The sequence below is a fragment of the Procambarus clarkii genome, chromosome 1 (assembly GCF_040958095.1).
Source record: "Procambarus clarkii isolate CNS0578487 chromosome 1, FALCON_Pclarkii_2.0, whole genome shotgun sequence".
Lineage (NCBI taxonomy): Eukaryota > Metazoa > Arthropoda > Malacostraca > Decapoda > Cambaridae > Procambarus > Procambarus clarkii.
The window spans coordinates 33,615,953-33,628,805 of record NC_091150.1 but is presented as its reverse complement, the minus strand read 5'-3'; the positions used below and the strand labels follow the sequence as shown (position 1 = coordinate 33,628,805).

Genomic DNA, 12,853 nt, shown 5'->3' with positions numbered 1-12,853 from the left:
CAAGCTGCAACATAGGTTACAATTAACAAAACTCATTCATTCGAGAAATAAAAATTAACGAATCTAAAAATGACCTTTTCCGCACTTCTCGCGTGTAAACAAATATGAATAAATATTAAATATTTTTACTAGTTGTACTTCATGTAAATCACGTTAATTTTAACATGCTTGGTGGTGAATCCACAATCTACCCCACGTGTTCATATCAAATTGTAATGTTATGCAACACTTTTTTTCTTCATTAGAAACAGGATTCACACATTACGAACTGCACTTCGAAACCTACAATGACTTTACTGTAAACAACAACTGTATACAGGAGTAACATGAATCTATAGGCAGAACACAAGTTTATATGCAGAACACTAATTCTCAGGCAGAAGAAGCCTACAAGCAGAACATATGCCTACTGATAGAACACGAGCGTATGGGCAGAGCACGAGTCTACATGCAGAAAACGAACTTACAGACATAACATAACGTACAGGTAGAACATGAGCTTGCAAACAGAACACAAGCCTTCAGGCAGATTACGAACCTCCAAGCAGAAGACGAACCTCCAGGCAGAAGACGAACCTCCAGGCTGAACACGAGCCAACAGACATAATACGAACTTATAGGCAGAACACGAATGCAGTCGGAATATGATGAGAATATTCAAGACATGAGCCTGCAGGAAGAACACGAATTTACAGACAGAACATACAGGCGGAACCTTTGCATACAAGCAGAACACGAGTCTATTGACAACCCCCTCCTCCCCTCTCCCCGTGCTTCCCTGCATCTAATGCAATAGCTGACCCAGTTTCCGTGTCGTAAGACCACGTTAGATGACACCTGCACCCGAAGGTGTGAAACATAAACTTGCACCCTGACTACAGCAGGAAGCAAAGGTTGCTCCCCCCTGCAGGAAAACTTAGTGGGAGTAAAGTTGCCTACCGCTTGTGCGAGCTGGTGAGTTTGGCTACTTGTTGAGTGCTGGCACGGTTTGGCATGGGAGGGGGCGCTGGGCCTCGCGTCTGAGGGTGGTGGTGGTGGTGGTGGTGGTGGTAATTGTAGTAGCGGTGGTGGTAGTTGCAGTAGTGATGGTTGTGGTGGTGGTAACGGTAGCAGTTGTTGTAGTGGTAGTAATGATTGTGGTTGTGGTAAAGACGTTTGTAGAGGTTGTGGTTATGGTTGTTGTAATGATGGTGGTGGGGGTAATGGTGATGGTGTTGGCGAAAATGATAGCTATAGTGATAGTGGTACTGTTGATGGTAGTGGTAGTGACAATAGTGATGGTAGTTGTGGTAATAATGGTGGTGTTATAAACGCGAGAGATGTAGTCCTTTCTACCCACACTGCCATTCCTTACTACGGTCTCAAGAAACGGACCTATTTAGGTAGTTTACATTTTTGTCATAGTTAAAAAAAAAAAAAGTAATTTGTGCAAAAGCTCGACTCATACCCATTCACATGAACAAAACTGTATATCAAGTATTTCCAAACAAAAAAGTCACATAAAGTTCACTACATAAAAGTATAACTCTACCACTACTCTGCCTCATAACCCAAGACACGTGCTAGGTATAAGGGCTCGCTTCCTCTCAAATTTCACACACTTGTAAATTTTCACACCAAAAGTTGCATCTTTTGCCAATACTAACTACAATTTGGTGGTGATATTCCATGCAAGGTGAAGGACAGAGTGCGAAGTGGCACATGCTAGCCAGGGTGATCTTAGAGGCTGGCCCATCAAGTAGAGCACACACACACACTCTCTCACCCACACTATCTGCTTTACTTACATTTCATGCGTTTGGGGCAGTCCTGCTTCCGGCGCGGCATCTTGGGTCGTTCTTGACACCGTGAACAGCTCGGCAGTCGTCAATGGGATCCCTGCAAGCTTGCAACAGTGACACTTCCAACAATAGCAAACTATTGCAATCTCCAACTTCGTAGTACATACGCACTTGCTCACAGCTCCATCGTTAAATTTATGCTTCTACACTCACTGACACATTGTGTATCCAACTTGTATCCACTGAACATGCACATGCCTATTCCAAACACACTGATTAATGCAAGTTAACCCTTGCAACACCGCCTAAAACCATGCCAGTGTGCGGCTCGCATGGCGGCACATCCTCCCGCTGCACCAGGTTGTCAGAATCTAAACGTTCCTGTCCGTCTTGGGATGTCATCTGGTCGAGGGAGGAGCCTCAAGGTGACGTCATCGTAAATATGGGCGGAGCGTTGTGACGTTGCCTAAATGTAGGCGTTTCTTGTCGACGTCACGGCAAGATGGGCGGAGCTTGTCAGTCGACTCCTCCTCCTCAGTGCTATACGGTACATTCGTCAGCGACAGCATTTGGTGATTGTTTTCGGAGTTTACGACGTTTTTTATGAAGGTATGTAGAAACATAGAGTTGAATTACACTCTTAAGGTCAGGTTGTGCTAGTAAAATTTAGTCTCCAATCCTGGGCTTCATTAATAGAAGGGAGAAACTGTTTCCGAGCGCCTTTGTCTCAGTAAACATCTGAGCTAACATGGCGTACCGTACCCGGTGAACCAAGTCGTAAATCACGATATTTCTTTGTTATTAGGAATTAATTTACAAGCCCCATTCTTCAGTATATATTTCATCATGTAAGGCTTGTCCTCAGATAGGTGGCAAGCCGAATTAAAGCTCAATTCCGCAAAGTTGTCAAACATAGGAGCATGTTGTTTATGGTAGGTGGCAGCACTAGTCACAACAGCTTCCGAGCGCGCTATTTGAAGCTCACGGTGTGCTCTGACTTCACTCATTCCGGGAATTTCTGAACTTCTCTTAGTTTTCTAAAGCTATACAGAGTGATGTTACAAGAAATGAATGCATCTCCTGGTAGTATTTTTTGTGAGAATGATGCCGGATGCAAAAATAGATGCAGTATGTTCGTAATTTATGAAGCCTGGTGCTAATTCTGGTTAATCAATACAGAAACCCTGCACGCCGCCACGCTCCCAGTATCACAAATGTATACTAGTGGTAATATAATGGTTTTAATTGCGTCTATTATATATTTTATTACACACGCACACACACAAACATATATGTATGTATGTATGTATGTATGTATATATATATATATATATATATATATATATATATATATATATATATATATATATATATATATATATATATATATATATATATATATATACATGTATAATATATATATGATCCACAAGGTCTTCTCTGAGTACTCTTTATTTTCTTCTCCATGGCTAGGGTCCCTACACTTGCACCAGAGGTGGTACCCCCTTCTATATGTTTAATCTATTTACTTATTTAATACCTGCATGAATATAGGGAAAGCAAACACACGTACGCACAAGGACACACTCACACACACATACACATACACAGATACACAAAATACAAACACACACTTACACAAAACACACACACACACACACGAACTTTCAAATGTAGATAGGATAGAGCCTAATAGGCTCAGGAATCTGTACACCTGTTGATTGACAGTTGAGAGGCGCGACCAAAGAGACGAAGTTCAACCCCCGCAAGCACAACTAGGTGAGTACACACACACAGGGCCCCGCGGCTGTGTTGACAGAGCTGCAGTCTGTAGTCCTAAGGCCTCGGGTTCGATTCCCGATCGAGGCAAGAACAAATGGGCAGTTTCTTTCACCTAATGCGTCTGTTCATCTAGCAGTAAATAGGTACCTGGGAGTTAGACGGCTGCTTCCTGGCGATGTGTGCGCGTGTGTACTTACATGGTGATACTCACCTAGTTGTGCTTGCGGGGTTTGAGCTTCGGCTCTTTGATCTCGCCTCTCAACCGTGAATCAACTGATGTACAGATTCCTGAACCTATTGGGCTCTATCATTTCTACATTTGGAACTGTGTATGGAGTCTGCCTCCACCACATCACTTCTTAATGCATTCCATTTATTAACTGCTCTGTCTCTATGGCTCATCTAATACTCAGTTTCCACCAGTTTTTCAGTTTGAGTGTGTGAGTGCTCGCGTGTGTTAGAGATAAATGCTTGTAGTAGACCTAATAGAGGAGAAATAGATCAGTTAGAAAGACGGGGTCCCAAAGGCTAATAGATCGATTCTACAGGCACATATAGTAAAATACACGCGTGCACGCACACACACACACACACGCGCACACACACACACACACACACACACACACACACACACACACACACACACACACACACACACACACACACACACACACACACACACACACAAGTGTACGCTCACACTTTGGAGATACCGAGAACAAATACTGAAAATCGCACGGCACTGGGGGAAGAAAGTAGAGGAGACATGATCACAACTTGGGAAATACTGAAGAGAATCAAGAGTTAAAGTAGAGAGACAAGCACTTGACGAGAACAACAGCTCGCAGAAGAAGTGAAGAAAGAGCAGGAAGGCTTCGTACAGCAAGTCAAAAGAGAGGTTACAATGGAACTTCAACTCTCTACAATGGAAGAGAGGTTAGTGACAAAGTGCGCTAATTGATTGAAGATTGATGAGAGAGACACAAGAGGAGATTATTTATAAGAATATGCATATCGTATGCTACTGTAATATGCAGCCAAAGCCTCAACTGACCTCTAGTGTTAGTGCTAGACCTCATGGCTAGGTCTAGCACTAACTAGATCTTCAGCACTAACTAGATCTAACTAGCACTAACTAACTAGCACTAACTAACTAATCTTCAGCTCTCCTTCACTTCCCCACACACAAAACAGATATCGATAAAATGTTTGAACACTGCAACTAAAAAAAAACGTGGAGATATAGATTCAAACTATCTACACAAAGCTGATAAAAAAAAACATTGCAAAGTTCGCTTTTGCAAACAGAGTGGTAGACGGTTGGAACAAGTTAAGTAAGAAGGTCGTAGAGGCCAAATCCTTCAGTACAGTAATTTCAAAGAGCCATACGACCAAGAGTACAAGGAAGAAGGGACACCACGAGGTAGTTCTCATCCTGTAACTACACTCAGGTAATTAACCCCCCCCCCCCCTCTACACACGGGGGGGTATAATAGCTGAGTGGACAGGGCTCTGGATTCGTAATCCTATGGTTCGATTTCAATCCCCGGTGATGGCAGAAACAAAATGGGCAGATAACTTTTTACCCTGATGTCCCTGTTTCCTAGCACTAAATAGGTACCAGGGAGTTAGACACCTGTTACGGGCTGCTTCCTGGTGTGTGTGTGTGTGTGTGTGTGTGTGTGTGTGTGTGTGTGTGTGTGTGTGTGTGTGTGTGTGTGTGTGTGTGTGTGTGTGTGGGCGTGTGGGCGTGGAGGGAAACAAAAATAGTTAGTAGTTAGTAACAGTTGATTGATTGACAGATGAGAGGCGGGCCGTAAGAGCAGAGCTCAACCCCCGCAAGCACAACTAGGTGAATATAATTAGGCGAATACACACAAATATATGCGTAAGTATCCTATTTGAAAATGAAAGAAAATTCCGAACGTTTCCGTGTTTTACCCGATTTATGGCTAGATTTTGAAAACACTAAACACATTGTTAGTATATATATATATATATATATATATATATATATATATATATATATATATATATATATATATATATATATATATATATATACTAACATATATATACTAACATATATATATATATATATACTAACATATATATACTAATATATATATATATATATATATATATATATATATATATATATAAAGTGTTAGATAATTGGAGTGTTATCTGTGTTAGATAATTGGCCTGTGTTTACAGAATATTTATATTGTGAAATTCGAAACTTCAAAACTTTTGCTGTTTGATCTATTCAGAACACTTTGCAAAGTATTTTATAAATGACACAATTATCACAACGAGGGCTGTTCCTAACTAATAATTTTCCACCTGTATTTTTATAATTAACAACACATGCATATCCAAAAGTTTCAAGACCATGAGAATATTTTCCAACACCCCCCCAAAAATATGGTAAACGTTACACATGTTTTTCTCTATTTGGCTTTCAAATGTAAATCCACATAATTTTTAACGAAAGTTAATGATCAACTCAACTCTATAACATGTACTATAGAGATTGAAATTGATAAATGTTTGCCATCTTAGGATATTCTTATTCATTGGGAAGATTTTTCACCTAAGTTTAGTGCTTACAGAAAACCTACAAATAATTTATTTTATGTTCATTATTTCTCAGGACATAGATACAATGTGAAACAATAAATACTTTTTTCCCCCTCTATATATCTAAGAGCTATTCGAGTTGTTAGCTCTGAATTCTTGGACGAAATGTTTGAGACTATTGGTTCTATTCGTCTCAAGCTTTGTTATCCACTAAGTTTATTTGAAGTTTGCCGTAGCAAAGCACATCGTACATATTATAACAAAATATACACTGAGAAAATTCGGCCCTCAAAATGCGTTATATTTTCTATATTTTTTCTGGGATCAAAAATATTATCAAGGCCTTGAAACTTTTTGACATGCATATGTTGTGTAATTATAAAGATGCCGTTGGAAAAGGTCTCTTATTTACACACACACACAGAGTAGTTGAAGCTCCATTCACAGTTTCAAATGAAGATGTGATAAGAGTCCAATAAGCTCAGGACTCTGTACACCAGTTGATTGAATGTTGAAATGCGGAACCAAAGAGTCGAAGTTCAGTCCCCGCGAGCACAACTAGGTGAGTGTACACACACACACACACACACACACACACACACACACACACACACACACACACACACACACACACACACACACACACACACACACACACACCGGGGCTGGGTGGCCTAGTGGTCAGCGCTCTAGACTCATGGACCTAGGGGCCGGGGTTCGATCCCACGCACCCGGCGGAGACAGCCAGATGGGCAGAGTTTCCTTAACCCTGATGCACCTGTTACCTAGCAGTAAATAGGTACCTAGGAGTTAGACAGCTGCTACGGGCTGCTTCCAGTGTGCGTGTTTGTGGAGGAAAAACAAAAATTAGTTAGTAATTAGTAACAGTTGATTGATTGACAGTTGAGAGGCGGGCCGAAAGAGCAGAGCTCAACCCCCGCAAGCACAAATAAGTTAATACACACATACACACACACACACACACACATATATATATATATATATATATATATATATATATATTATTAAATATGACCGAAAAAGTAAGATTAATAATTCTAACACGAATTTTCTCAATCTTTCGTACATTACGCTTCACTGTTGGAGGTAAATCAAAAATCAATTCTCCAAAATTCATTTTTATTTCTAGTCTGACGCGACACGAGCGCGTTTCGTAAAACTTATTACATTTTCAAAGACTTTAGTTCACAAATACACAACTGAATAGAACTTACGCATCTCCGATTTTATATCTACATTTGAGTGAGGTGGAAGGGGTGATGTGGCATTAACACAAGACAGAACAAAATGTGGTATTAATAGGGTATTAATTTCATCAACACAAGACAGAACAAGAGTATTAATAGGGTATTAATTTCATCAACACAAGACAGAACACGAAACAATGGATATTGAATAGAAGTGTTTGTAGAAAGCCTATTGGTCCATATTTCTTGATGCTTCTATATTGGAGCGGAGTCTTGAGGTGGGTAGAATATAGTTGTGAATATCTCCAATATAGAAGCATCAAGAAATATGGACCAATAGGCTTTCTACAAACACTTCTATTCAATATCCATTGTTTCGTGTTCTGTCTTGTGTTGATGAAATTAATACCCTATTAATACTCTTGTTCTGTCTTGTGTTGATGAAATTAATACCCTACTAATACCACATTTTGTTCTGTCTTGTGTTAATGCCACATCACCCCTTCCACCTCACTCAAATGTAGATATAAAATCGGAGATGCGTAAGTTCTATTCAGTTGTGTATTTGTGAACTAAAGTCTTTGAAAATGTAATAAGTTTTACGAAACGCGCTCGTGTCGCGTCAGACTAGAAATAAAAATGAATTTTGGAGAATTGATTTTTGATTTTCCTCCAACAGTGAAGCGTAATGTACGAAAGATTGAGAAAATTCGTGTTAGAATTATTAATCTTACTTTTTCGGTCATATTTAATAATATATGTCTACAGGAAAGACTGCTACCAAAATATACTAATATATATATATATATATATATATATATATATATATATATATATATATATATATATATATATATATATATATATATATATATATATATATAATATATATATATAATATATATATAATATATAATAATATAATTTATAATATAATCGAGGTTAGATTACACCTAAAGTTTTGTTTAAAAAACATATTTTTTTTTTACATGAAACAGTAGGGTATTTTATGCCACAGATTTCTGGTTGATTAAAATTTGCATAATCTTATTATGTAAATAAAACACAACTTAGCTGCAATTGTTTATACTATTATTGTTTGTAATGGCTAATCTTTCTCTCATAAAGTTGGTGATGTTTGAACTTAATATTAATTTTGGCTATAACATTGGCTACTTTATTGTTGTTTAATTGCTAATAGTGTCAAACACGAATAGATTGTAACATCAGCGTTAATTCAGTACTTCCGAGTACTTGTAAGGTTTTCCAATTTCTGAAAATGATTGAGTTTTTAATTTTCGCAGATTTAGTAACATTATCACATTGTTTATGTCATATTCTGTTATGTTGTAATTATACGATAATTTTATATAGCGTATAATATCTCGTGTATTTTAGTACATGTTGATTATTATATTTTAAGTACATATGGGTCATTATATTTTTAGTACATATTGATTATTATATTTTTTGTATATATTGATTAATATTATTTTTAAACATATTATGTTTAGAGTAAGTATTTTTTCTTATATAGTGATTATAATGGCATAAGAGAGGAGTAGACACTGGCTGTGTGTATTGTAGTGTTGTGCTACAGTTGTTCGCTGCCTGTGTGTGAATTGTATATATTTGTGTTGTGATTCTAAGTGTAGACGAAGCTGCCAGACACAACCGTAAGGAGATAAAAGAAGCCAATAACACCACAATCAAGTGAGAGATAAGGACAAATAAACACGGGTTTGTGAATCATGTCAAATGTCAGTCAACTGGTGCATAGTTTCCTTAGCTTTTTTGGGCTCTATTATATTTACATTTGAAACTGTATATGGAGTCTGCCTCGATCACATCACTTCCTAGTGGATTCCATTTGTTAATTACCTTGACACTGAAAAAAACGTTCTTTTTAATGTCTCTGTGGCTCATTTTGGTACTATATTTTTACCAGTTTCCCCGTGTCTGTGTTCCACCTGTGCTAAATTGTCTGCATTTATTTGTTCTATCAATTCATCTGAGAATTGTGTAGGTTGTAATCATGTCTCCCCTAAGTCTTCTCTCTTCCACTCACGTAAGGTGTGTGCTTACGTGTGTTTGTGTCAAGTACGCGTGTCTGTGTCGTATGTATGTTTTGTGTGTGTGTGTGTAAGTGTTGAAGCACGAGTATTCTGCTCTGGCATATAATTTAAATAGTGCCTACCTGGATTCTGTGTGTGTCCTTTGTTCTCAGTGTTTCAAGGGCGGAGTGTTCACAAACATTTCCAGGAGCTCCTCCTGCTGCTGCTGCTGCTGCTTGTTTCCACACAATTTGATTCTTTCCAGAGTGAGTGAGGGGAAGGGGAGAGGAGGGGAAGGGGAGAGGAGGGTTCCAGACTGTCTGGGATGGTCGCAGAATGTGCCTCAATATTGACAGTTTCTTTCCGTGTCCTCAAGAATTCCCATACTGTAAGAGTCTTCCCAGTCTGCAAAAGTCTTCCTAGGGGTGTACGAGGCTTCCCAGGAAGACTGCACGAGTCCTGCACTGATCTTCTCAAATCTGCCCCGCGTCTCGCCAGCAGTTTCGTCTGGGATCGAGCCCTGTTCAGGGAGGTTTTAACTGTTCGCCCGTGCTCACCCAGCACTGGTTAGAAACCCGTTTGTTAACCGTGTTCCAGGGGGAACTTAACCTTCAATAGCCCTACCCCCCTAACAATGCCCACCTTCAGTAGTCCTACCCCCCTAACAATACTCACCTAAAGTAGTCCTACCCCCCTAACAATGCCCACCTTCAATAGCCCTACCCCGTTATATGTTGTCTTCAAGTGGTGAACTGAGGTGTCTTTCCGAGTTGTCGTTCTCAGTTGCATTCACCCGTTGACCACCCGTCGAGGGTACGAGTCTTTCAACGTACTCCGTCGACTCGTCTGCCATTCCAGCTTCTACTTGTGTCTCCAACAAGCACACAACGTTATGTTTGTTTACGTAATAGCGACTTGATGGCGTTGCTTTCTGCTGTGTGTGTTTGTAGGGATATTGTGCTGTTTTCTCTCACCTTCAGCATCCACCTGTGTGTCTCTGATGCTGTGATGTTTATCTCATGGTGTCCTCTGGAGATGGCTCCTTCCCTTGTCTGACACTCCTGCTGTACAGCCCGTCCTCCTGTTTTGCCTCAACGTACGAAATACAACGTGCTAACCTAACCAGAAACGCACGAACCCAAGGAACATCCCTTAACCTATTATAGGTATAGGTTAAGTAATAATTGTAATTCCGAAGCAATAAGATACTTATCTTAACATACTAATAAGGTTAGGCAAGGTCGGTGTTTTCTATGAAGATTTTCAAGGTAAACTAAAATATTCACAATAAATTAGTATGTCACATATGCACTCATTTAATAAGCCAATATTGACTGTACGAAAGTGCGAGAACGGGTTGACCTAAACCACCGAGGCATAGAAAACGTGGATAATTGTGAGCTGCTACTTTTCATAATGCTTTGTAATGTGTACACTGGGGACCTTAACATGCAAAAAAGAGACGTACTAGTTGAGGGAGAAGTTGCATTTCTTGCGGTAACCCCTTCAACTACTTCCTACTGGACCTGTTCACATGTCCAGTAGTAGAGTGACAGTGACCAAGGTGTTGAGCAGGAGTGTGGTGACGGCTTGGTGTGCACAGGAGTGTGCTGACGTGAAGTGCTCATTTGTAAGGTAGCGGTGATCGTGCGACGTGTTCCGTGGGAAGGGTGGTAGTGACCTCTCGTCTTGTGGTCATCAACTCCCGGCGCTCACCTGTAGTGTGTTGATCATGTGCTGGGGGCCTGCGTCCTGCGTCCTGGGGGCCTGCGTCCTGCGTCCTGGGGGCCTGCGTCCTGGGGGCCTGCGTCCTGCGTCCTGGGGGCCTGCGTCCTGGGGGCCTGCGTCCTGGGGGCCTGCGTCCTGGGGGGCCTGCGTCCTGGGGGCCTGCGTCCGGCGGGTGAGACCGGTAGTGATGCGTCAGTGGTCTAAGCCACGTTGTATGCGTCGGTGGTGCGCACGCTTCCCAAGCCCCCGCTGTGTATGTGCTCAGTAGTGAGGTGACTGCTACCTAACTAACCACAGCAGACAGTGAGATATACACTCTCCAAACACACATACACAATACACACACACACACACACTTCCTTGCTACACTTCCTTCTTCAACATTCAAGCCACTAATCAATTAACATATTTCAACACTCGCTTTATCATCAATTTATTGAGATCATGCGTCACTGTAGTAGGAAGAGCACTGCAGGGGGCGCTAATATGTCACTGTACACTGTCACAGGCCTCACTGTTCACTGTCTCAGGCCTCACTGTTCACTGTCTCAGGCCTCACTGTTCACTGTCTCAGGCCTCACTGTTCACTGTGACAGACTTGTCTTCAACCTTGAACAAATAGATACTCTTCCCTAGCGGGGCACCCGGTATTGCCCGGGTCTATCACTCAGCTGTTCATTAACTATCCATCCATCTATCCACTATTTATCCATCCATATATCTATCCACCTGTCCATCTATCTGTGGCTCCTCATATCTATCCATCTGTCTTTCTATCCATTTATCTATCAACCCATCCATCTTACCATCTATCTATCTAACTAACCATCTATCTAGTCAACTACCTATCCATCCATCTATTTATGCATTTATCCATCCATGTATCTATCTATCCCACATATCTATCTATCCATCCATCTATCTCACAATCTGTCCACCAATCTATCAATCCAACTAGCTATCCATCTATCTATTTATTCGTCTACCTATTCATTTGTCCATCCATCTACGCATCTATAGAACCATTTATCTGTTCATTTATGTCTATCCGTCTACCCATCAATTCTTCTATCCATTTTTTTTAAATTTATTCACCCATCTACATCCATCCGTGTAATATATATATATATATATATATATATATATATATATATATATATATATATATATGTATATATATATATATATATATATATATATATATATATATATATATATATATATATATATATATATATATATATATACTCTGTCATAAAAAAAATTGTCTAATGTGTGGGTTGTCGCCAATGAGAGGAACTCAGTGGTATGAAATACTAACAAAAAATAAAGAATAGTTCCCCCCTTACTCTGCTACAGCTCCTTAACTTGAGAAACTTTTGAAGCTGTGTAAGAAGCGTCTGGTTTATGCGAGTACGGGCAAATTATTGACAGCAACAAATTTATGTGAGGGTTTGCGAGATCAGTCGATAATGGTGCATGTTACAATAAGATTTGTTCATTTTTTTCAACATTTACTTGTGCAGCCGGCGTCCGGTGCCAAAAAATCGTCGTGGGGGTCTGAATATGACCCTAACACGCTGTTCCCTTTTGAATTCTGATTACCCCGACCAGCCTATGTTCGTTCCCGACCCCAGACCGTTCCCTCTGAAAATTTGGGTAAGGTTAACCCGCCAACCTCCTTCCAACTCCAGTCTCCAGAGTGGTCTCCAACTTT

The 12,853-nt window shown here is 40.1% G+C and overlaps 1 protein-coding gene across 1 annotated transcript in view; it reads left to right on the top strand.

The window, feature by feature from the left end:
• The first annotated feature begins 2,299 nt into the window (after window positions 1-2,299).
• LOC123754508 (uncharacterized) overlaps window positions 2,300-12,853 on the top strand; it is a 43,173-nt gene continuing 32,619 nt past the window's right edge. Inside the window, exon 1 of the mRNA XM_069326673.1 lies at window positions 2,300-2,390. The gene's annotated coding sequence lies outside the window, so the exon portion shown is untranslated. The remainder of the gene's footprint in view (window positions 2,391-12,853) is intronic.